The sequence below is a fragment of the Anolis sagrei genome, chromosome 2 (assembly GCF_037176765.1).
Source record: "Anolis sagrei isolate rAnoSag1 chromosome 2, rAnoSag1.mat, whole genome shotgun sequence".
In the NCBI taxonomy this organism is placed as follows: Eukaryota; Metazoa; Chordata; class Lepidosauria; order Squamata; family Dactyloidae; genus Anolis; species Anolis sagrei.
In genome coordinates, this window is record NC_090022.1 from 243,135,417 (window position 1) to 243,162,714 (window position 27,298).

Consider the following 27,298-nt stretch of genomic DNA (forward strand, 5'->3'; position numbering starts at 1 on the left):
GGTGACCATGAAATGCTTTCAGTAATTAACTAATTACATTCAAAGCACGGCAGTCAGGTAAGTAAGAGATATGCAGTGATCAAGTCACCCGATAAAGAGATGCAGCTGCTTGTGGGTTGGCAGCTGCCGTCTCAACCTACAGAACCAATAGTACAGATAATGGTTTGGTAGCCTAAAACCTGTACCCATTTGGATTCAAATCCCTATATAAATTTGTTTTCTGTACTCTTATCACTTCATTTTCTCACTTTCAACACTCCTGTAGTTCCATTTTTCATACCTATCCATAGAATTTTAATTCAGTAACTAATGGCATAGGTTTTATCATAGCTTTCCTCATACTCAGACCATTTTATCTATTTGTCACATTTGAATCATGTTTGTTTTCAAAACAAAAACAAAGAAAGAAGAAGCTCAAAGATGTAGATCAGACTGAGAAAGCGCTTAGCCAAAAATCACCAAGTGAGCTTTTTGCCTCAGTGGAAATTTTTGTCCCTATGTCTCCCTGAATAGTTCAGCCCAGTTCACACCCTATGCACTCTTCCAGGATTGGGGGCATTCGTAATTCAACAATAACAGCTATATCAGAGTGGGTAAAAGTCATAATGCAGGGCACACCTGACCCTCAAGCCCTATGTTAGAGTTCATTTGCTGCTGCTCTTAGTCTCTAAAATGGCAGATATTTAGCCTGAAACCAATGTGCCATCATCGAATTTCTGAATTGGCTGAATGATATCGGGGCAAATATTTGCTTGAGTATAGTTTCTCATCCCTTTACCTCTTTTTTGAGCCCTTTTCTCATACAGTTTATCACTGAGGTTGAAATCCAAGACATATTTGTTTTGTGTGCCTTCAAATTGTTTCTCACTTATTGTAACCTTAAGGCAATGCTATCATATTATTTCCTAAGACTAATAATATATGACTTGCTCAAGGCCACCTAGTAGGTTTTCATGCCAAAGCGAGAATTCACATCCTAGTTTCCAAGAATCCTAGTCGAACACTCAAACCATTATAGCATGCTGGCTCCATGACACACATTTACTAGCCCTAAATGTTAATGACCTAAGTAAGATTAGAACTACATAGCCCAGGAGGAGATGGAAGCTTAGTAGCATCTTCATGTTACAGTGTACTCTTAAACATATTTGATTGGATTCCTCAGCCTGCATGTATAGGGGCTCATTGTAACATAAAGGCATTATTAAGATTCCCTCCCATCCCCTTCTTTCTAAATGTGTGTTCAGAAGTCCAAGGTATTGCATAACCTACAAGATTTGTAAGCTCACTCAATATGGTATTTGTGTAATAGCTCACATTGTAATAACTCACATTTCTTAGTATATTCATGGTTGCATGGTGGTGTTGCAACTTTGTGCCAGCCATACAGAAAAAGTGTAGATCTAAAAAGGGGCATAGTCAATAGCTAAGAAAGACCATGCATGGTGATCTTGCTTTGAACAATAGAGACAATGCTGGCAAAGTAGCTAATTCTTTCAATTTGCCTTTGGACAAATATTCCATGGGCTGATGATGTCAGTGAGGCTGTCTTTCTAACTGAATTTACTCAAGTGATAAGTCAGTTTACTCTCCATAAAGTAAGCTAAAATAGCTGGATTTAAGATGAATTAGCGCAGTCAATTTCAGTAGAACTACATTGGCTTAAATCCAAGAATGCTGGCAGATTGTGCTGAAAGATAGGTCAGCAGTACTTAATTATCTGACCAGGAATTTGGCCTGGAACCATGAATTAACATCTCTGGTTTTATTATAGTTTTCTAAAATCCCATCACTCTAATATTCTTAGGTTGTTAGAGGCACATTTATTACAATAAAATTGTCACTGGATTTCTTTAAAACAGAAATCTGCCAGTCATTTTCTGATGACATACCTATTTCTTTATGTTATTAGTACTACCTCAACTCCTTATGAAGCAAAGTGCCCATCTGAATTACCTGCAGTAGATTAGAAAAACATCTAGTGTTCTGGGTTGTTGTAGGTTTTTTGGGCTGTATGGCCATGTTCTAGAAGCATTTTCTCCTGACATTTCACCTGCATCTATGGCAGGCATTCTCAGAGGTTGTGATGTCTGTTGGAAACTGGGAACACTGGGTTTATATATCTGTGGAAAGTCTAGTGTGGGAGAAAGAACTCTTATCTGTTGGAGCTAGATGTGAATGTTTCAGTTGGCCACCTTGATTAGCATTTGATGGCCTGACAGTTTGTAGGTGTGCCTTGTTACTGTTTAGGGGATTTCTTTGTTGAGAGGTAATTAGCTGTTCCTGATTGTTTCTTCTCTGGAGTTCCCCAAAAATGAATCAAGGAACATGAAAGGCACTGCAGACTACTTCAACCAGAGAAGTCAGCCATAGCAGTGCACTTGATGAACCAACCTTGACATAGCATATTATTTGAGAACACAGAAATGCAGGACAACTCTAACAACTACCATGTCAGGCCACACAGACTAGCCATTGCAATCCACAAGCATGTGGACAATTTCAACAGAAAGGAAGAAACCACGAAAATGAACAAAATCTGGCTACCAGTAATAAAAAAAAATCCTCTAAAATTATAACAGTAAATAAAGAACAAAACCCAAACACAGGGGAACTCCAAAGAAGAAACAATCACAACCTCTGAGGGTGCCAGCCATAGATGCAGGCCAAACGTCAGGAGAGAATATTTCTAGAACATGGCCATACAGCCTGAAAAACCTTTTCTTATTGTATTGAATCCCATGTTGTTAGCCGGCCTGAGTCCCTCCTCGGAGGTCAAGAAGACCGGGTTATAAAAACTCTAAAATAAATAAATAAATAAATAAATGCAACAACCCAGTGAATCTGGCCATGAAAGCTTTTGACAGTATATCTAGTGTTCTCTTTGTTTATTATAATTCTGTTCCATCTTTAAGCCACCATTGATCTCTGAAGGACTTTACAACAATTAGAATCTTAAATGAAGTTACACCTTGAGCCTAGATCTATCTTACTAAGGTACAAAGTCTTTGTCTGAGCTCCGTTACCATACTGTAAAGGTGCAAACTTGGATGACTAAATGATCTTGCATCTCATATTTGGGGATTCCCATAACAGAAGCAGCAACAGCCCCAAAGCTCTAATACAGATTTACCAACTCATTGACAACTAGGCCAGTAAATGTTGTCCTGAATTTTGGAACATGCTATAGAAAATTGAAAATAGCGGTGGTGAAATGAAACATTTGAAATATTCAGACTGCCAAAGAATAGTACATTGTAAATATATTTATATAGAAGCTGTCTGCTACTCTTGACAGTTAAGAAGCTTAAAAGCTGTTAGTGTTAAATAAAGAAGCGCAGGAGGAACTGAAGGAAAGTGATATAGTAAAAAATAAAACAAAAACCCCACCATCCGCCTCCATAAAATCAGCAAATGCATTGAACAGATGACCAAAATTGCAGTTCCAAGTATTCTGTATTCATAGCTAGTTCTGGATTGATTACTTTCAGCATATTGAGCACTTCCATAAGGATGCATGTTGCGTTTTTTGTTGAGAAATAACTCGGCAGTTCAGTTTTCTTGAAATCTTAATCCACTTTCTCATGGAATATTATCCATGAAAAGAATTATTTCTTCATTATACAAAATGCTATTATTTCCTTTTTTGTCCAACTTGGTAATTTGAAACAGCATCCTATACAAACTTAAGTCCATATGAAAAAAAGATAAGCCAGCTATTAACAGAACTGCCAGTTGTTGCATCTCAAGAAGATATGTGGTATCTCACTGCAGACAGTACTGACCTTTCCTTTTAAAAGTATTATTAATAACAGCTATTACTATGTACAGTATTTCAGGGCAGATACTTGGAATTCACACTGAATATAGCAGCTCCCCCAGTTCTTCTCTATCATTATCAAGAAAGGAATCAGTCCTTCTCTGCTGAGGTTTTTATTTTTGCCTGGCTGAAAGTCTGTAGGATGAGGCAGTTGGCGCAAGTTTTTTAAATATTATATGAAGTTAGCCCTATGGTTTCTATACCCAATTGCCTTCGATGCAAATAAAATACTTAATAGGAGCCAGAGGAAGCAGATACTTCCATTATAGGCATCCAGACATAGTCTGGGTCCAGTGTATTAAAAGACTAGAAGCTTTCTTAGTGCTGGACTGTGATTGTCATGTTGATTATTCACTTTAGAAAGAAGTGAATAATTCCTGTACTTTCCATCTATATTGCCTGGTCACAGCATCCACGCAAAAACATTTGCACAGCTCTCACCCAGTCAAGGAAAAGGAAGTTCTAACTTAGTTCTGAAACTTTTGTAAAATAGTTAAGACTACATCTTAACTCCAGAGAGCTGAACCCCACACTAGAGGATTCGCAATGGCAAATAATCTGTGAGGCATCCAACAGTGCTCTATTCTTACTAGTTGCATGGGTGACAATTTATCAGATAATTTGATGTCATTTTGATGGGACCTTTTTAAAAAAGAAAGAAAGAAAGAAAGAAAGAAAGCAATTTGCCCCCTCCTCCCTTTATTGATACGTATCAAAATCTTCTGTTTACTGCCGGCTTTGACATGGATCTGTGCTAATTCCTCCTCTGTTCTTGAATTATGGCCTAGTTTGACACTGTCCTTGCCCTCTTCATCTATTAATCATGGAAGCTGCTTTCTTATTCGGTTGCCATAGTTTCAGTGCCTCAGATAGTGTTGGGGTGCCTTGGGAAAGGCTTGAGATACACTAGGACTTGCAAGCCTTGCAGTTATTCTGGCAGTTGCATAGCTCTGAAAGAACAGAAAAAAGCTTCCAACATATTTCAAGGTTGGATTAAAAAAGGCAACTTCTAGATGTGTCTCTCTGGACCTTGTTATGTGCACACCCAGCTGATATTTACTCCAGGATTTGCTTCTTCCTGTTTTTTTTTTTAAACAAAACTTCCAGTTCAGAAACTAATATCTGCTTTTATCTAGTGCAAGTAAAACTAATGCTTTTCCTTGGTGCTGTTGATGAATGACTAAGTAAATGAAGGTTTACCAAGCAATCCAGGTAATTTGTTTTAAAATGTATTGTAGCTAGCCGTGTGTGGCATGACAAAGGAAATATTGGACTTTTTCTAGTTTATGTTATTTACTTGATTTTAACTTTAGTTTAACTATTCTCTGAGACTAAAGAATGTCTGGCTTCAAAGTCTAGCCATGTCATCTTTCAGATTGGTAGTAAATTAAATAAGAACTTTTGATGTCCACAATACTAGTGTCCTTCCACTGCTGATTAGAAATACCACCCCTTGGTTCATCAGTTTATCCATCTATCCATATTTTTCAATGTTTTGTGACTGGAATCAAAGAAATATAGGATTGCTAGGAAAGTGGTGATTTAGGCATAGAAAGATTGTCTGAAATACAAGGCAATAATTCCCAAATCTTACCCTACTCCTCATTCTTCCCCTTACAAAGATCCAGAAACAGAACTTTTCTTCATGTTAAGGACCTTTTGTTGAAATCAATAGTGAGGAGACTTGATAGTGACAGCAGCAGTTCCTTGAGTGTTTATGAAGAGAACTGTTTGAATAAGCAGAAAAATAATGGTTCAACAGAAAAAGGAATACCGAGCTAAGAAGTACAAAATTGTCTCACCTCAACAATGACTTTTCTCCCCATTGCAACTATCTCATAGCCTTCTCGTCTTTACCAATACTGAAAGTTATCTTGACAGCTAAATGATGTTTTGGGAGATCAGGAGAAGAACATTATCAGATTTGAAGGTGTTATTCCTTTTCTGGTTGGATCTTGCTGGTTTTCAACTCGACTAGAACAGTTTCTTTTTAAACCCATGGGACTATTGCCATCTCACCATACTTGGTTTTTATTGGAATTTCAAACTTTGCTCAAGTTACACCATGATGATCATTAAACATCCAATGTTGTACATGATTTCCAAGTAGCAACGAACTTGTGATGGTCAGTCACCAAAGCCATCTGAATAATTTTAACAGATGGGATTATTACACCCCCACAGGAGTTTTTCTCCCATTGATGGATGTACAAAAAGAATAACAATGAACCAAATAACCAGCATGTTCATTCCCCAAAGAGAAAGTAGTAAATTCACATGAAAGTTGTCTTTCTGAAATATGTGGGACTCAAATTTTGAAGGTTCTCAGTGGCTTCAATTAGACACTTTCATAAATCTGGTAAGCATTTCCCAAAATTTCCATATTGACTAGTCTACTAGAACAAAGTTAGTAATTCAGTTGTATTGCTTTTTGATCATTCAGTCTTCTGAACCAAGCCCATTATTTTTGCCATATTCAGAAATGACTACAAAATTAGAATTGGAAGCTTTCCATACAAACCAGACAGAAACGTATCATCATGTATACCACTGCAACTTCTCTAAAACATGAGAAAGTATTTATCATATTTTTAGCCAATACAGAGCTATATAAGGACCTCATCACATTAATCTTCAGCTTCATCCTAGGATGGAGCCCACCAGTGCCCATTACATTACGTAGGGCTACTTCTGATGGGACTCCATCCTCAAAGCATTCTAGGATGTAGCCCTGAGAACACTGGAGGCTTCCTATGTTCTCATTCAGTAAGCCAGGGAAAGCTTATGGGGAAGCCAGACAACGACAGTTCCCCCCATGGGATGGGGAAGGGGGTGATGCGGGGTGTGGGGCAACAGTTTCTTCTGTTGCCTGTCTGATTGTCCTGCTGCCCCACGGATGCCCCTGCTGGTCCCTCATTTGAGGACCTCAGTGTAATAAAGGTCCTAACTGTATGTAACAATCTGAAGGTCTAGTGATTTCTAAGATTGTATACCGCCTATCCTTTAACCGAGGATAAAGTTTGAGTATTCGTTTGGCATATTACTAGCTTGAATACCATAGTTTTGTAGACCAACTGACTGTCAATGTTTAATGGTATTTGTTTTCTCTCCCAACTAATGTTTTCTGTTTGAGATCTTATAATACAAAACAGATGTATAAGAAGGTAGGTTTTGCCAAAGATCTAGGAACCAATAAACTCTTGTACAGCACTTCAAGCCTGTATTATTAAAATGAAGTTGAAGACAGAGCAAGCATTTTTAGCACTGGGACTACAATAATTCTTGGGTACTATTTTCCACTAAGTAAAGTATACTCATTGCTCAAAGTAGCACGTCTTGGGATAGCTCGGTTGTTTGACAGTGAAAAGTATATGTCCTGATCACTTTACAATACTCATATGGTAGAAGCCTGAAAGGGAAAGTGATATAAGGTAAGCCTATCTTGGATCAAAGGTGGTGAAGGTAGCTTACACTAATTCATTTATTCTGCATTTGTCAAAATCTTGCTCTATCTGGTCTCACTCTAGCACTTTTAAAAAAGCATGTATCTCTTGTGAGAGAATAAATAGTAGCATTTTCTGTTGAGTGTTAACCATTAATGAACTTTTTTTCTGTAATCAGGCAACATCTGTAATATTAGTGCTCTGTTTAGAATGTGAGATTAATACTGTCAATATCTAAGTATCTAATATGAGGTGAGGAGTCCACAATTATTTTAATTAATAAAAATGCAGTTAATCTTGAAAATGAAAATTTTGTGCATATCTTTATAAAAGAAGCCAGTAGGTGTGCTGCATAATGCATCGTATACATGTTTGCCCTAGACCAAAGTAAATGTTGTAGGGGAAATAATATGTATGATATTTTCAGTCTCACCCATTTTTGTTATCCCTTTACAAAAAGTTATATGTAATTTTGATTCATATCAAACAATGTTGTATCATTGTTATTCTCATAGTAAAATTCAGATTTTGACTTTTTGTGTTTGTAAGGTAGCCAAAGTGTTTGTAATAGAGGGACGCAGCTGGCGTGATTTAGAAATTTGATTTCCACAGGGACTTTCCACTGATAGAAAAGACTCCATGCTCTAGCAAATATCCTCAACCCTGGAGGGGCCAGGAGGAGTCATACAATCTTAGCAGCAGGGCTAATAGGCAATCCCACAGTCTCCTTGTGTTCGTTCTCTCTTTTGGCTCAGACGAAGCACAACAGAAAAGAAAAGATACAATAAAAAGGCAAAAAGTTTTATATACAATCCCAGTAGAATTGCCCATAAAAAGATTCTGCTTAGGCTATGTTCAAATATGGAACAACTCTCCAGATTTAATCGAGGGTATGAAACTTGTTTTATGTCCACTTCTGTTCCTCTGCTAAGCAGAATTTAGAGCAGGGTTGGGAATAATGCAGCCCCTGAGATATTGTTGGATTGCAATTCACTGCAACCTTGGCTGACATAGCCAATGATGAAGAATCTTGAGAGCTGCAGCCCAACAACATCTGGAGGGTTACATGATTCCCACTTCTAATTTGGTAAATAATTTATTTACAGTGTTACTCATGAAGAATGAACAGCACTAGTCTTCTTTGCCCAGCCCCACTGGTTTTTTTCTGCTCATTTTAAGAATATGTGAACTGATGCAGTATTCTCAATGAGGACTATAACTTTTTCTTCTGGGCCTTCTCACACTGCAAAATTATGCCATTATGATTCCATTTTAACTGCTATGGCAAGATCCTATAGAATTTTGGAATGTTCACTTTACAAATGAACAAGAATGCTTTAGCAGACATTTCCCAATACCTTTCCCTAAACTACAAACCACAAGATTCACAAGATGTTGCCATAGCAGTGGAAATGGAATCAGAGAGAGATACTTCGATATTAAAAGGGGGGCATGTTTAAATTGGTTGTGTGTTTGTTGCATTTCACACAGTTGGAGGTGGATTAAATTAACTTTTTCAAAAAAGCATAATGCTAGCATTTTTATGGAGCTGCAGACCAACAGTTTTTATTGGTGTTTATTCAGTAAAGCCCCACAGTGTTCACTAGGGCTTACTAAATAAATGTACACAGGATTTCATCCTTACAATATAATGGCCTATATGAACAGCTCATCATGTTCTTCAATACATGATTTAGCTTATTGACTCACTCTTAAGGTCCCAAATCATTTAAAGAAAGGTTTTCCTAATGTACATATGAGATATCCTATCAAAACAATTATTACATTAATTTTAAAAAAATCAACTGTGATAGGGTATTTTAAGTAAAGCACTAGTTGTATTCAACCCATCAGTTGTATAATAGAATCGTTCTACCTATTAATTATGAATGGTGAGCTTTTGCAGCTTGGACCTATTGATCTTTAACCATATTAATGAGATATTACCTAAATCACATTGATTTAATGTTTGTTGTAATGACTTCTAGGAAAATTATTGTGCAACATAGTTCTAGAATTATATCCCATCTAGGAGCTATAAAAGAAATACAATCATATATATTTTTCTGTGGAAAGTGATTTGACTAAAGAGAAGAAAAGGTTTCAGTGTTTAGCATGGCAATAATAAATATTACATATTGCAATGTTTTCTTTTATGTCTTGCATTGCAACTTTTTGTGAGGATAGAAGTCCTATATATACTGTACTGCAACCCCAAATACGATAACATTCTTATCATCACATGCCTCATTAAAATCTTGCTAAAAGAGGCAAGATTTCCTTGTTTGTCACATTTTTACCAAACACCTTGAAGAAACATTTGAACATTTTACCTAAATCAAGATCTATTATTCTTCCTTTGTCTAAAAGCTACAAATTCATGGGAGTTACCACACTGTCCATTTTTACCATTACGCTCACTGGAAATCTAACATGATAATTTAGCCTAAACATATCTTCCCAACATTTCACAGATGAAAATCAGAACATATATGGGAAAGCAGAATGGCAAAAATATTAATGAGTAAGAATAGGCAGGGAGAGGCTGCAGCAGTTTGCTCTTGCCTGAATAGAGGGAAGATGCTGACTCTTTACAAGCTACTTTTGCACTCTGAACTTAGTTTGAACAACCTGAAGTGGGATGAGAAAAGAAAAACTGGGACAGTTCAAGGATAGCTGGAAAAGTGTCATGAAAGGGGATTATTCAAGACCTCCCTGCCACACTGTGCAAGTGGAGGATATGTGAAAGGAAGGTTAAAGTTTGGTACAGTACAGCAGTCAGGGATCAAAAGGTTAAACATTTGCCATTTATCGCCAGTTACCCAAAACCTCAGCCTTATATCACGTTACTCCATTTTAGGATGTATGGGCATCCTATCGTATTTAGGATGTATGGAAACCCCATAGGGTTTTCTTAGGAATAGTGTGAAGTGGGCATGCCATACCCTACAACACCTGCTATTCAGTGGCAGTCTTCCATCCAGGTATCAACCAGAGCTTACCCTGCTTAGCTTCCATGATCAGATGGGATTTGATTACCATATTTAGGGCTTTAAAATGGGCAAGTGGACGTGTAGGTAGGAAACATCATGCGGCCGAGGGCAGGCCACTCCTTTCAATTCATTTGCTCTTTGAGATGCTTTTCTCCTGTCTTGATATTTATGTTAACTGGCACAACTCTGTTTCATAATGTATAGCTCTGTCCAAATATACATTTAAAGTTTCATCTGAGAGGTTACTGAAAACAAGGAATGCTGTATGAGTCCTTTAAAAGCCATCCAGCAAAGGAAAGGCTGTTGCATAAGTTCTCGCAATTATTTTATTATCTGCAAGGTGTTTCCTTTTTGTTTTGATGAAAGGAAGTTCAGCATGTTTGATTGCACCACTGTTATTCTCTCAGAAGAGCATGCAGGCATGGGGTGTTGTCCTCTTGGCCTTTCACCTTGCGTGGAACATAAAGGCCCACACAGATTGCCAGGTCATTTCCGTTCCCAAGAACAAGATAGGTCATAGTCTACTTTAATAACAATCACTGTTTCAAAATCTACCATTTAAATTACCTGAGCCTGTTCTGAAGGTTGAATGAGATGGCTCCCCAACTACTTAGGGAGTTGTTTAGGATATGATGATGTAGAAAGAACAGAAAGTATGCATACCATGCATTTTTTTGTTTCTCCTCTGTCTTGTTCAAGTGGAGGAGATGCAAAGTTGTAGGAAGCAACATTTGAAGCTTACGTTCCATTGTTTTCTCTGGCTCAGATCCTGTGTCTTTTAACAGCCAGTTAATAGCACACAGTCAGCAAGTACAGTTGGTTGTTGTTTTTTTTTCCTTCCCAGTATTTTAACTCCATTCCAGGAAAAGTTTCATTTCTCAATTTCTATATGTCAAGCTGTTTTGAATGACGCAGAAGCCATGGACAGCACATTCTGCAGTCCTACTGAAGCCACCCTGATAAAATTTATCTAGGGAAGTGAATGGATTTGTTTAGATTCAAACTTCAACTGTACAGTAGACAAGTTTGAGATATAAAAGATTTCCACTTCTTTAATAATAAGATTACATTCAAAGGGTATTACTTCATCCTTAGCCATCATTTTAAATCTGTAACTGCCATATATTTTTACAAAAGATATTTTTATCCATTCTTGTGTGAGTGAAGTGATAAAAGTGACATCATTTGTGATCATATAAATAGCACCTAACTCAAGTGTTGTTGAGTTAGGTGCTATTTATATGATCACAAATGATGTCACTTTTAGTGTTGTTGTTGTTAGTGTTGTTGTTAGCGCTAGAGAAATAGCATTATTACCTCCATGTTTTGTGTGACATGGCACTGAATATCACTTAGGTTTTTATAAAGAGGCAGTGGTGGGGAATATAAGACTTTTAATGGGGCCTAATGTTAATTATATGTGTTTATTAAAGATCCTGTAATAGGTATGACAGTTTATATGATCTGTGACTTGCAGAAATACCAGTGCATATTTGCTGTTATGCAAGTTTGGCAGAACATGGAAATGGTCATGAAGGCTCCATCTACTACTCACAGTTCTTATTTTTATATCTGTTGCTGGCTGCCATCCTTCAAAAATATATATTCTGACCTTCAAGTTAGGCTTTCTCGGTACTGTTCTCAAATTATCATCCCATGGACTTGCTAGGGACAGTATATTTAGAAGAAATGGGCACAGTCATCCATTCATTTTAGGTAATAATAAGAAAAGACTTCATGACAGAAAAAATATCTACAGGTGGGCAGCTTTACCCAACTTGGCAGACATAGAAAGCTGCTGTGAAGGCTGTGGTGGAAAAAATGATTACTTATCTTGTCTGCCACAGCCACGCTGCTCTATATAGTTTCAAGATGTAATGACTGCCATATAAAAAACACAGTATCTTCTTTTCTCTCTGCATGTTCCATTCCTTCTGAAGGAATTTCATTAACTCTAGTGGAGAATCTAACTGAATTCATATAGGGAGACAAATACGTTGTTCTCTTCTTGGCCGTTACTCTCAGCCATCCCAGAACTTTTGAGTTTTGAAAGAGGCAGTGAGCATCAGCCACTTATCTTGTTTGTGAGGACAGATTAACTATGTACCCCAACAAGCTAAAGGCTGGTATTTCAGCACATCTTCTGTTTACTGTCCTTGCATTAGCAGTCTTGCTAAATCTGATCTTTGCACTTTACTATTGCTCTAAGGAACCCCCGATGGTGCAGTGGGTTAAAGCCTTGTGCCGGCAGGACTGAAGACCGACAGGTCGCAGGTTCGAATCTGGGGAGAGGCGGATGAGCTCCCTCTATCAGCTCCAGCTCCTCATGCGGGGACATGAGAGAAGCCTCCCACAAGGATGATAAAAACATCAAATCATCCGGGCGTCTCCTGGGCAACATTCTTGCAGACGGCCAATTCTCTCACACCAGAAGCGACTTGCAGTTTCTCAAGTCGCTCCTGACACGACAAAAAAAAACTATTGCTCTGTACACAAAGTCATAATGTCTCACCTTATACTGCCCACTATCCTTAGTGTTACCACTTGACTTATGCACTTTACCCACCAGCCCTATCCTCATAGTTGAGTTGCACTGGTCTGTCCTCCCGTGCCCAGGAATTGTTTATTACTGCAGGTTCATTGGTTGGTGTTTTGGTGGTTGCTTTTATGTACCATGTTATTGTTTTAATCTGTTTTATGTTGTATTTTATATGGGAATATGTATTTTAACCATGTTGCTTTGGGTTGGTCCATCCCTTCAGGGAGATGGACGCGGGGTATAAAAATAAATTTATTCTTATTGTTATTATTGCAGCTGCAGAAAATGCAAAAATGTCCAATCCATGTAGATTTTTCAACTTGTTTCTTCCCTAATCTTTCCCTATTTTTTGTATCATCCGGTCTGATTAAGATCTCTAAAGAGCTCCAGTGTTCTCATTGCTTATAGCACATTTTCATTTTTGTGGACCTAATAAAATATATTATCAATTTCTGGGTTTTTACTTAGGCACATGGCTGATTTTGTATTCTTCCAAAACCTTTTTGAGTTTAGCAACAAATGAGATTTGTTTGCCATGTCAGGATACAGGATTCTAAATGAAATGCTGCATACGCCTCCTCATTTATATCTCAGCTTTCTGCCAAAAATGAACCCAAGGCACCCACTTATAATATAATTTAGGATATATCCTGCCTGTCTTCTGAATCAGGCTGCATCATCTATGCACATAGTGGGCCAGTACCTGAACCATACAGTATTATTCCCCCCACCTTTACTAAGGTAATACTATCGATCTTTAGGAAAGACTTGAAAACTTGCCTATGGAAACAAGCTTTTGAAAATGTTTAGACATTTTATAGTCCAATGGATGGGGAACTCAATGGGAATTTTACAGTGGACCTAATTAGGACAGTGGCTGGGTTGTTTTAAATGATTTTATGGTGTAAGTATTGCTTTATATTATTTATCTATAGATTATGTCTAATATGACTTTTTAATTTGTATGTTTTGTTTGTTTATTATCTTATTTATTTAATTTAAATTGTTTTAAGTTATCCATTTTAATTTTTATATATTGTTGCATTGTTTACTGTTATGTGTTGTGAGCCACTCCAAAGTCCCCAAAGAGGTGGGATATTATTATTATTATTATTATTATTATTATTATTATTAGTTACTACTACTGCTACAATAAAAATAACCAAAAAGGAAATCACACTGTAAAAGGTTATCCAAATTTCAAATTCTTTTATGCCTTTATGCAGTAATAGCAAATAAACCTTTTTATCATGTGTGAACTTTAATGGTTACTACTATATCTCTAGCTTTAAGTTTTAAAAAGTGTATGTATGGGTGTATTCTGTTCTTATTCTCATTTTCTGAAGTTAAATGGCCAATAGTTTATTTAAAGAATGAACATTCAAAATATTGTTTCTGATTTATGCTTTAAATTATTAAATGGAATTGTCCAATATGTCGTAGGACATTGATGTTTTTTCATCAGAAATGCAAAAAAAAAAAAGACTTACAACAAACATATATTTGCAAAAATGCCTTCGAGCATCATTTCTTTAAAGTCCAGTATTCTATAAAATTCTTCCTTCTACTCTTTTCCCCCCCTTTCTTTCTCTAGTCTGCCCTCTTGTGACATACAGACTCATTGCAACTACTCTTACCAGCCAGATGTTTAGCAAAGCAGTCAAAATAAGGAAACAGTGCACAAAGTGATGTTATGGTATGTAACTAATGTTTTCAAGTGATGTCAGATGCTTCTTATAGTTCTTTGAGCAAATGGTTAGGTTGTACATCTGTTCACATGTGCAAAATAATAGTTTTTTCTCCTCTTTCACAATATTCCACATAACTTTCACAATATTGCTCTCACAAAACCACCAATATAGCAGACTTTACAATTCTCTTTCTTGGGTTGTTGATGATGTTTTTTCAGTTCTGTGAAAGACTGAAAATTAAATTCAAACATACTCAAAGACTTCGAAGAAAAGTAGCAAAAAGAAGTCTACACAGGCTTTCAATAGCAATAGTTTACTTGCCAAACATGTCAATAAAAGTTACTTTAAAACATTAAAGTCATCGGAAAAACCTCAATTCTCCCTCACTCAAATGAGCTTCCTTAGCCTAAACTAATTGTTTCCTTTCAGAAGTAGAAATATTTTTCAGTGTAGCATTTTAAATCAGTTCAGACCCTCGGGTGCCCTTTAAACTGAAAGGAAAGCTAAAATAATTTATTAGATTACAGTAGTCTCTGTAATTTGATCATCTCTGGCAAGAACCACAAATATGATGTAGTCAAAAGGAGAGGAAATCTACCCATGCTGGTCGCTGTCGAGAGAAGTGGCAATAAATTACAATAAAGCTGCAATAGCTGATTGGCTAGTACAGAGCTTTCCAAACATTTCATGCTGGTGAAACACTTTAAGGACATGCATCATTTCACAACACAGTAATTCAATTTCACTAGCAAATCAGAGAATAAACCAACTCCTTATAAGAGACATGAATACCTACATAAATTGTAATAATGAAATGTATTATTATTAGCCTGCAGAAGAGAAGGCTGAAAGGAGACACGATGGCTATGTATAAATATGTGAAGGAAGTCATAAGGAGAAGGGAGCAGGCTTGATTTCTGCTGCCCTTGAGACTAGGACGCGGAACAGTGGCTTCAAACTACAGGAAAGGAGATTCCACTTGAACATTAGGAAGAACTTCTTAACTGTGCAAGCTGTTCAGCAGTGGAACCCTCTGCCCTGGGGTATGTTGGAGGCTCCTTCTTTGGACGCTTTTAAGCAGAGGCTGGATGGGGGTGCTTCCATCCATGATTTTCAGTTCAACAAAGGTCTGTTCATTTCCACTCAGAAACATTAAACATTATTTTATAATCCTTACATGTCAGCAGCCAAGATTTAGGAGAGAGAGGCAATGCTTTAGCAACAGTGGCCAGTAAATAGAGTTGAGTTTGCCACTAGAGTGGAAAGACATATGTTCAAATTCTTGCTGATCACTGTGTGTCCTTGGGCTGGTCATCTTCCAGCCTTACCTCTATCATAGGATGTGATGCAATAATAAATTATCATTATTATTATCTTTATTTATATCCTCCTCTTTCCACAATAAATTCAGGGTAACTTACACATTAAAATGATTGCAATTAAGTACATAACAAAAATATCAACATCAAAACCAAATTAAAATATTAACCAATAATCATATGAAAAACATACTCTCTGAAAAATATTTTCCATGGCTAAGCAATGCAATTTAAAGCAATACAGCTCCCAATGCATGAAAAAATACTTTAATTCAGGATTAATACCATGCTATATCGTCTATATGCTACATTTACAAATACTGTAATTATTGTGGAAGCCATCAATGGAAATTCTATCTTGACAATCTTAGAAGATGAAGATGTTGATGATGATGCATATTTTTGCTCTTAAGTCAGGAAAATATGATCTCCTTCAAACATGCATGACTTTGGGATCACTTCACATTGCATGAATAAAGAGAACTGCTCAAGATTATGCCACAACCTTCTTTATAATCTTCAAGAGCGAGTTCATATATTTCATTCTGCTTCTGAGGTTCAGGATTGTTTTTTCATTCAGTCCTCTACCTGCTTGGAAACCAGACTTTCCAGTCAAGCAGTTCATTTGTTTACATTTGAAAGATGTGTTAATTAATAATCTCAGCACATGAGAAAGCTTAAGAACAGTAATTATACAGTCTGCAACATGTCCCAGTGCCAACAAAAGCCTTTCTAACTACTGACTCTGTAGCCCTAGGCAACATCGCCGTGTCCTGTTGAACAATCTGGTAATGTCACTAGACCTAGAAATAGGGTATGAATGGCGTCAGTTCTAGTTCTAGTTTGACAGTAGACTGGGTACCAAAATGCCAGATGTAGTTCCACTGAAATGCCCATTTTGACCCGCTATCTCTTTTATCATAAGCCAAAAACACTTGCCTTTTAGTGCTTCTTTTTGTTTAGAGCTGCCATAACAAATAAGAGCTGCCATAAGGAACAATGTTTTCTTCAACTAAGAGGTAAAATCATGGCTCAGCGAAAAAACACCTGCTTTGCATGCAGAAGATCCCTGGTTCAGACTGACATTTCCAGATAAAAGTGTCATGTAGCAGGTAAACAAGGAAAATACTTCTATCCAAAAGAGTAGAAAATTGCTCCTGCAGCAGAGTGACTAATACTAAGTTCTGAAACTCTTCTTTTAGGGGGATTGTCTCCCTTCCCTTCTGAAGGTGCATCTGTAGAATCAATGCAGCTTGACACCATTTACTGCCAAGGCTCAATGCTATGGAATCCTAAGAGTTGAAGTTTTACTAAGTCTTCAGCCTTCTCTGTGAAAGAGTTCTGGAGCCTCACCAAACTACAACTCCCAGGATTCCATAGCATTTAGCCATAGCAGTTTAAGTGGTGTCAAACTGCATTACTTCTACACCATAGATGCACCCCGAATTAATGATCCTTTGGAAAGACCTTCTTTCTCTGGAACATTATAGCTACTACATGTGCTTTTAATTTTCTTGCTGCTCTTCAAAATTTCTAAGAATACTATCAACAGCCATTGCTGCTGGTATTCATGTCTTAATGTTTAATATGGACTAAAAGGGTGTTTTAAGTGTTGAGTGTTTGCTTATTATAATTACCAAATGAATAAATAAAATAAATAAGTAAATAAATACATATTGTAAACCTCTTTCAATGTTAAGGAAAAGGATGGGTATATTTCAAAAAGATAAAATAATTTTACCTTTGTGTATAAAGGGAGAGGTTTTCCTTCAACAGCTCCTGTACCTACTGTCTGTAGGAGATGGTGACTTGAAACTCTGGTCACATTTTACATACTTTTTAAGAGAATATTATTGGGGAGAGGCGTCAATTCCTCTGTCTGAAGCCCTGGAGCCGAAATTAAAGATCAAAGAATTATTAGCATTCATTGCTTAAGAACTGTAATTGTGCAGGTCCTCTGTTCTTAGCAGGTGTCATTTGTTTGCTCTTTAATTGCCAAGGCATATTGGAAATACACTCTACTGGAGAAACTAATGGAAAGCTAACTTTCCACAAAGAGCTATATTTTTAATCATAGAAAATCTCTATTAAAATCAAGATGGCTTGAATCCAAACTGAGCTTCAGGAAACAGATGTAGACTTGTATGAGGATTTCAGAATATATTTGATCCCCAGGAATAGTAAAAAGAATACATTAGGATCTTTGCTCTCTTGTTAATAGCAGTGAATATATTGCTACTGCCAGTCTAGACAAGTTAGTATTTTTGTGCTGACCAAGCTGCTTGTAACCTGGGGTAAACAGAAGACTGTAAATCTGGCATTTTTCATGAGATTAAAGAAAAAAATTCAAAGAAAAGTGCTGCATTCACTGTAAGAATTAACAACAGTTTCCACAGCATAACTACAGTGGAGTTATGACCTTGCATATTGAGCTTCTCTGTGAACCTTTTCCAAATGAATGGTTTGTAAAACATTAAACTCTGCCTTGGTTATTAACCTAGCAAAAGAAGAGCCTGTTCATGTTAGTGTGGTGAATTTAATTGACTAGTAACAATTGTGGGTGTTTTTCTTTTTTTAAAAAAAAGACATCCTTTCAGGACCTTAAAAAACTGATACAGATGGAATTTTTAAATAATGAATGTGCTTAATATCGTATTAATAAATGGATGGATTTGCTCCTACTTGGAAAAGCTGTAGTTAACTACTTTTGGTTCAAACAAACTCTCTTTTCATTTCCTGGAGTTCTTTGAAAGTGCTTTTTTTGAGGACTGGTCAGCTGTGTCTGTCAAAAACAAGTGCTAAAACCTGGCTTGGCTATGAAGTGTGCTCTCTGTGCCAGACATCTCATTTGATCTCATTGGAGGCTATCCTAGGTGCGCTAGGAATTACAAAGCATATAAACTATATGCTTACATACTTTCTAAAGTAGTGTGGGTGTCTTGTGACCTACAGCTGAATTGGTGCATTCATGCTGCAGTGTTCTATGGAACGTGACAGCATTTGAAATGTAAGGGCCTTGGCTGTACCCATTTCTCACATATACCCCCGCTGCCTGCGCTGGTCTCTCCCCTTACCCTTCGAAAAGCTGCCCTCATTAAGAGAGTCGGGACCTGCTCAATTGCTAGCATTGTGTCCCATTAAATCCATTGTTTTGCTCTTCCACTTAGAGGCCAAATCTAGCTATATAGCACCATGTGTGGCTGAATTTTCAGGTCATTAGTGCAAGAGATTTCCCTGTTTACCCATTCATTGCTATTTATGCCTTCACTGCAGTTTGCATCTCTTGAAAATCTTGATACCGATGCTCAACTGAGACTAGAGTCATCATGAATATTGTTGAATTATTGAGACAAGGAATTGAGCATTACACCCAGTTCCACATGTTTACCTTTTATTGAAAGAAGTGGAAACAAAATGCATTGGAAACAGGGACAGCCTCTGTTGGAAACATCTCTTTCTGTGGCGTCCATTCATAACATGGCTTTCTGATTTTGTTTAGAGTTCCAGGGTGGTCTTGGTGGAAGACTGCTGACAACCATTTGTTGTATGTGTGTGGCGACGGGAAGGGGAGGGCTACTCACTTGTTAAAGTAACAATAAACTTTATTGTGTGCATCATTAGAGGTGTGACAAGATTGCTACTGTAATTCTGCCCAAGCAATGTTTTTTTTAAAAGAAGCAATTGTGTGTAGTTGGGAGCATGCTGTAATTTTTAATCACCGCAAACCTTGTAAAGACATCTGTGTGATAAATAGTATTTAGTATGCCCCCTTGCCCCCCTCACCTGCACTTTGCCCACTAATCCATCTCTTTAGGATTACTTCCAATATATTAATCTGTTTCATAGATACAAATAGTTTTCTTTTTAACAGTCTGAGGACTGCTTGTGTGTGTGTGTTTTCTAAATAGCTAAACCCAGATATTTTAGTTCAGTACATTCTGCTCTCCTGGAGTTTGAATCCTGTTGCCATCTTACCCTCATTTCTTTAAAGCAATGGTTTTAGGGACATGGGTCCTTTTGAGACTGTGCAATGTGGATACATGCAATATGGGCACAAGATTTTGCATAGAAAATTGATCTTTTCACACATACTAGCCTGGAGTGAAAAAAATAAACACGGAAAAAGACTAATTTTTTACCTTAACATTTTCTGTGACAGAAAAACATTGCAAAAAAAATGTAGCCAATTGAAGTTTTAAAAATTGCACCCAGTTCACAGATCCCCTAAAGCACACATGTCAAACACTAGGCCCATGGGCCAAATCCAACCTAGCTCATTATTTTATGTGGTCAAAAGGCTTAGGGAGCTTCCAGACATACATTAAACCGGCTTCGGAGAGGGTTTAAGAAATCAGTTCCAAAGTGGGTTGAAGTACGCACAACCCGGGTGGAAAACAGGCTTTCCTGTGGATTGCCCTCATTCCAGCGTTGTAACTATCACGCTGTAATGGGGCCACCCCAAATCTCCTTCTAAAAGCCTTAGAAAGAGAGGGAAACTTACCAGGCCACCATTAGGCCTCTCTGCAGGCTCCTAGAATGTACCAATGACATGCCAGGAAGTGGGGGGGGGAGGCAGGAGCGATTCCCCCGCCCCGCTTCCTGGCGTATCATTGGCTGGAAAGGTGGGACACCATCTTACATATTTGGGCCCAAAAGGTGTGAAATGTGCGTGCTGACTACACATGGTCTGTCCCCACAGGGCCCATTGCCAATTAGAACCAGGTATTTCAGAAAGTTCAGGATCTAATGGGCAATCTAATCAATTTGGGCTACAGCAGGGTTTTCCTACTTTGTCTTGAATTAATTCGCTTTTACTGGAGGTATCATTTGGACTCCTCTGGTAAAGGCGTGAGAGCTCTTGCATTTTGGTCCCTGTCTGGATGGGCTCTTAGTGGTATAGAAGTGCATTTTTCAGATATGGGTTGTTTTGTTTCTTTACTTTCTTTTCAGTAGTTTTCATTGTTTTCAGGAGAATCCATCAAATTTGTATTGATTCTAAGATGAATCCAGGTATAACAGCAAGCTTTGTGCTTGGGTGCTCACTTGTTCACTTCTCTTTTCCTCAGTGTACCACATAAGGGTAATAGACAACTATGATGATGGTTTATAATAAACAAAAGTTTGCTAAATCACCAGAACCATAATTTTGAAAGAAATTGCCATTTTAATCTCTTGTACCATAAATAGGAAGAAGAGCAGGGCAAAACAGTGGGTTTATATAATCGAAAGGTCATGCAGCAATATAAACTAGATAGTCTTAAAGGTGCTGCCATATTTCCTTTTTCTTCTAGACCAGAACAAGTAAGTTCTTGTCCAACTTACCTGTCCAAACATATCTCCTTCTATGAGCCAACTAGAGCTTTAAGATCTGCTGGGGAGGCCCTGCTTTTGGTCCCATCCCCTTTGCAAGTGCGACTGGTAAGAGACAGGGCCTTCTCAGTGGTATTCTATACATATAGAATAGATCCATTGAAATAAATGAGGTGAGTTAATTATGATGAACACAAGTCACATTTATTTCTAGAGGATCACATTAAGTGTGGCTGAATCTTTCCCATTACAATAGTGGTCTCAACCTTTGATCCTTCAGGAGCTTGAGAGATCAGTCCCGAGAAGCTTCAGCTAATTTGGCAACTGTCAGGAAATCTGGGATCTGAAATCCACCACACCTGGAGGACAAAGGTTGGGAACCACTGTACTACATAATTATAGCATATGCTTATAGCATTAGCTGCCATAGTAACAGTCATTGGCTGGAAATTCATCTCCTTTTATCATGCACAAAGGCCAGAAAAAGGATAGGAGAGATACAGCCGTGGCTTACTAAATTTTTTTTTTGTTATGTCTCTCTTAAGGTTGTAATGAAATTCCATGATATGGATGCTTGTAAACATTAGTCCTGTCCTTGTTACTAAGCCATGGGCCAAGTGAATGGGATAATTTCTCTTGAAATCAGTGTGAGTGGGAATACACTCGTGGTTTTGCTGGAAAGATCACAGTGCAATGCTTGGATTCTTCTCAAATATGTTGCAAAAAAGATGCTTCTTAAAGTGAAAAAATAAACAACTGGGAAACTAGGTGAATGGAAAAGCACAATAATGGTACTTAGACTCTCTGTAGGTTGACAAATCTGATAGGGAGAAGATTGAGAGAACCCTGGAGCCATGTTGGTAACAAAATCCAGCTAGTCTTGCTTTCCGGTATATAGCAAAATATTCTTAGTAAAAGCAATTTTGCTGGACTATTTTGACCTAGTGCTGATTTTGGTTCCCAGCACAGGAACAATAAAGCTCTAACAGTATCAAGTAACACTTCAAATGAAATTTATTTCTGTGACCTTTCCTCAATCCATATGAAGATTGCTGACACTAAAAATTTATTGCCAACCTTCTGTCTCACTAGCTCATTTCTGTTTCACTTGTCATGTGATGCTGATTATAGTCACAAACACATATGAGATTGGCATCAGGGTGCCACTGTGGGAAACGGATATGAAAATAGATCCAGAATAGGTGTTAAAAGAAAGATAGATGTGTGTTATCCTGTAGCATCTGATTACTTTCAGCTTCTCATTAGCATGCAGCTTATGTCAAAACTGACTCAAATCTTGTAAAACAAAATGGAAATGTGGATAATCTCACTGCACGGATTAGATAAAAATATGTGATTTAATTATATGCAAGCAATTTATATGCAGCATGTGATATAAGAAATAAATGGACCTATATGTGAAATTCAGTAGTGTTGGAGTTAAATTATTAACATGAAATCTCATCCCTAATACACAATTGTATAACCTTCTGAAGGACTTGGAACAGCTTCACACCCTCTTTGTTAGCTAGATGACAAGAAAAGGAATTTAATAGAGGTAGAGTTATACTTTTTATTAGACTAAATAGTTATTTAAATATTGCAAGCATTTTGCTGTCATGTTCTTTAGCTATTAGAAATGGCCATATTAATGTAAGACGTCTAGAGTAGACAACTCATAACCGAACCAGTAGGTGAGTTTCTGGATATGTGTATCACCTGCATTTTTAAGGTATTGCTAGGAAATTCATTTTATAAATTACATTTACTAGATTGCGATTGTTAGTCCAAATATCACATTTTGAAATTCAAGAAAGACAACTGTGGTATCAATGATTTGGTCACAGATTTTCTAACCTACTGGGGAAAGAATGCAGTGAATACATGTTGAAAAGACATTTCCACTGAAAAAGGTTTCAGTATGCTTTAAGGATATTTCTACATGCACATGGAAAAGACAGGAAAAGAACCATGCTACCAGCCATGTGGTGTGGTGCTCATAAAAACTACATTTCAAGCCACAGTTCCTGCAGATTTGGCTGTATGAGAAAAGCAGGTGGGATCACCAGCACATTCCCACCCTTACTACTCAGGTCCATTCAATTTAAGATATACATGGCAGAGATGTTATGATGATTTCTGACATTAATAAAAGATACTGTATAAAATCCACATTGAACCAGATTATATGGCAGTGTGGACTCAGGTAATCCAGTTCAAAGCAGATATTGTAGATTATCTTCCTTGATAATTCCTTGGGTTATATGGCTGTGTGGAAGGGCCCACACTACCTTTATTAAAGTAGGGCATTACACATTTTCAAAGGACACTGTCCTCTTTGTTGAAAAGAGTAAGGAGGCAGCTGGTTCTCGGCATCATAAAAGTTTATGTCAAACAAAATTTGAAGTCTCTCATGGCCTTAACAAGCCTGTATGCTCTGTGACCCACTGAGCTAAATTCAGTTCACCTGCTGACATATTTTGTCCTGTCAGGACCTAAACAAGTCATGCATGGTTGCTATTTACTGTCTGGGTTGAAAGATGATAAATTGTAGAGGCCTAGGCTTGCCTTCTGCAACCTTTGGAAAGGTTGCAGCCTTTGGGAAATGCATATCTCATTTTTGAAATGATTTGTTTGTTTTTTTTAAGTCAAAATATTTTTATCCCATTCTATCAAACGCTATCAAGGCAATTTACAGCAAAATGTGCTTGACCAATCTTAAACAATAAAATGATTTTAAAATCACATTAAGTAATGGTGCAAGATTTTTTAAAAGATCAAAAACAGTTAAAATGATTTAAAACTATGCACATATGCAGATTTGTGTAAAAATGATTATACCCAAATGACATTAGTAAACAACTATGTTTTTACTTTGCAAGGGAAAGACAGCAACATTGATATCAATCAGGTCTCCAAGGAAATAGTACTTTGTAACTGGGATGCCACAGCAGAATAATCCCAGTGTATTGCCATGATTAATGGGATGCAGGGAAGGGCCCCTTCAGCAGACCATATTCAGTATGACCCCTGTACCTGCAGCGATTATGTTCCCTGGTAATGGTGAATACTATTAAAATGAATGACTTCTGGCCCAAGAATATCACAGAGTTGTGCTTGAGGACCTAGAAAATGTTCAGAGAGAACCTGTTTTATTGGACCTGGATAAAAGAATCCATAGACATCAGTATATGGAGCATCACTCTTGTTGTCTGTTTAATAATTCAGTTCTGAAGTCATTCTCCATTTAGTACTGCTTTCATTTTTATTTTATTTTATTTTTTTGCTTTCTCTTCAAATGGGCAAGTCTGTTGTAGCACAAACAGTAAAGCATCTTAGAAGACTAGCAAGTTGTGTTTGGCGCATGTTGGTAGACTGCTTCTCACTTCATCAGATACATCCATTGATTCTCATGAACCAGACTGCAGTTCTTGAAAGCTCATGCCAAATAAAAGTTTTCAGAACTTTATTGCACTTTATTGCACAAGGCCAGCATTCCACAGCAGCCGAGTAATCACTGAGTAATCACTAAATACCAGCATGAACACCTTCATTGTCACACGTCTCTGTTTTCCTGCAACTGATTTGTGATCCATGGTCATGCACTTGTACTTCTTTATGACTTCCTAACCCCCACCCTTCTGCACTTCCACTGCTTTGAAGTACTGTCCCCACCACACAAAAAACCCACAACTATATAGAATTAACTGGCTTTTTTACATTCTTATCCTCATCTTGTAACAACCTCTTAAAAATCCCAATAGAATCCTCCATGACAATTGGGTGATTTAAGCATATACCCATTCCTTTGTTTTCCTGCAGTCTTGTATTTATTTAAAGATATGGAGAACACTTTCAAACAAAGAGAACTGTTTTCTTTAGATGCTGTCAAGTTGCTCCAGCAAACTTCCCTGCTTCAAAGTGTTCAGAACGACCACGCAGGCCTGTAGCGAGGGGGTGGTTTTAGGGGTTCAAACCCCCCCGAAATGTTTCAGATTTTTTTTAAAAAAACTGGTTTACTCATGTATTTTAACTGGTTAACCAAATCCCCCTGCTAAGTCTATGAGATGCAAAAAATTAAGAGTCCCTCCAGAACTGCAAGCACTATCTCAAGCAAATATTGACAATTTATTCACACTGTCATTACTTGCAGCAATAGCCGATGTAGTGAAGCAACCAAGTTGGGTGTGTGTGTGTTGAATGCTCTCATTAAGGAGGCCAGACTTGGTGGAGGTGGTTGACAGGGGTGGAGCTGCAGGCTATTGAAGGTTGCTCTGCCCCCTGCTGTGCTCTTTGCTTCAGCGTGAGCTAGGAGGCAGGTTTCAACCCCCCTCCCTGAAATTTTCAACCCTCCCCAAAATTTTCAACCCCCCCCCCCAAAATTTTCAACCCCCCCCCCCCCCGGCCGAAATTGTCAACCATCCCCGAAATTTTTTTCTGGCTACAGCCCTGCGACCACGTGATGGTTGTTAGTGGCAATAGTTGAAGCTTAGGTCATAGTTTTCCTTGCTGCCATTTAAATTCATGTTTGTATGTCAGCAGTATTCAAATGCTACTTAACTGTGTCAGTAGAGCAGCTTCAATTAGAATGTCAAATAAAAAGAGAAGAGGGCAAGGGTTCAAATTCTATCAAAACTATGCATCATGCCCAGAAGTTTTAATAAAGCGTACAACTACAATATCTGACAATGGCTCACTAAACATTTTATCTGGAGGGCCAAAAGATTTAGCCTGCTATTAATCATGTCAGGGAAAATAAATGTTTGTCAGAAGATTACACCTTTGTTTCATCAGTCATTGGTTGTCAGACACTATATTGGCAACAAGATCAAAGACTACACCAAACAACGCCTTTATAAAAACTAAGGCAATCTTTCTGTGTGTCATGATTTGCAAGCCATGGAATATATAGCAGAGAAAAAATGAATAGTCTTTTAGATGGCAAGTTCATTCAGTAGATGTGACTTCTAAGAAATTAGCCTAAATATCGTTAATAGCTTCCTTCTGACTTAGTCCTTCTACTGTACAGTAAATTATTTTGAATTTGACTAACATTGTATAATGAGCATAATTTCTGACAAGACATTTGTAGAATTGTAGTGTTAGTTGGCCTTAGTTTCCATTGAAATCAATAGAACTTAAATAATTGCTCTTTTTTCATATTAGGTTCACAGTGCAATTAACTTCATCCATCTCACTTCATAATTACTGCTACCATTGATACATATTTCTTTGAGCCTGATTGGGCTTCACACTGGAAGAACGAGAGCATATAAATTAAATATATATACTGTACAAATAGTAAAATTATGTATTTAGTTATAATATTACAATACTCATTGTTAAAAGGAAGGATACTAGTTTCCTTTCTGTAAACTGCTTCTACTTGAGAGTAATTTGCACACTAACTCAAAATTAATTCACCTAATTTTAGTACTGTTTAAATCATGAATTCATAATACCTAAATTCACTTTGTAAGTAAACCCCATTGAATGCAGTGAAGCTTACTACTTAAGAAAATATGCACTGGCATATTCTGTTAAAACCACACAGAAAATGTGTTTTAGATGTTTGAAACAGAGACTAAATGGTAACTCAGTGAATAAGAATAGGATTGCCAATGTACTCTCCCTACCAGCTAAATGATGGAGATTTAATTGTTAATCCTTTTTCCAATGAAGAGAATGATGGGAAATTTTCCCTAGTGAAACTTGACTATTATGCAGATGTTAAAACCTCAGAAAGGGGAAAGAAAAGTTGGCAATTCTGTGCAAGGTCAGGGTGGACAATGAAGTCGCAAGAAAGGAATGTTAGCTAGTAAACTGTTCAGAGAAGCTGGGGTGATGTTGGCTTGTGAAAGCTGCTATAGAAGAAATAGGACTGAGGTGTGGTTTGAAAGAGAAAATTAAGGCTGTAGTACTGCATTTTCTTATTTGGATGTGAAATTCATTGAATATACTGAAATTTATTTCCAAGGAATCATACATTTCTTAGTGATCACCAGGTGGGCTGAGTGATGGCATAATAGACAAAAATGTGGTGCTGTTGCAGCCATGGGGAACACACTAGGCATATCTACACAGACTCCTAGGCTTCATTTCAGAGGAAGAAACTTCCAACACCACGTCTGAATATTCCCTGCCCAAGAAAGCCCTAATATTTATGGCATCGTCCTAAATTGA

At 37.4% G+C, this 27,298-nt stretch overlaps 1 protein-coding gene across 9 annotated transcripts in view; it reads left to right on the forward strand.

Annotated features, from left to right (window-relative positions):
* Nucleotides 1–27,298, forward strand: part of SEMA6A (semaphorin 6A) — a 180,698-nt gene that overhangs the window by 7,511 nt on the left and 145,889 nt on the right. For 2 of the 9 annotated variants that reach the window (XM_067464481.1, XM_067464482.1), the window contains exon 2: nt 14,390–14,491. The exons of the other annotated variants lie outside the window; for them this stretch is intronic. The gene's annotated coding sequence lies outside the window, so the exon portion shown is untranslated. The remainder of the gene's footprint in view (nt 1–14,389; nt 14,492–27,298) is intronic. 9 annotated transcript variants of the gene reach the window in all.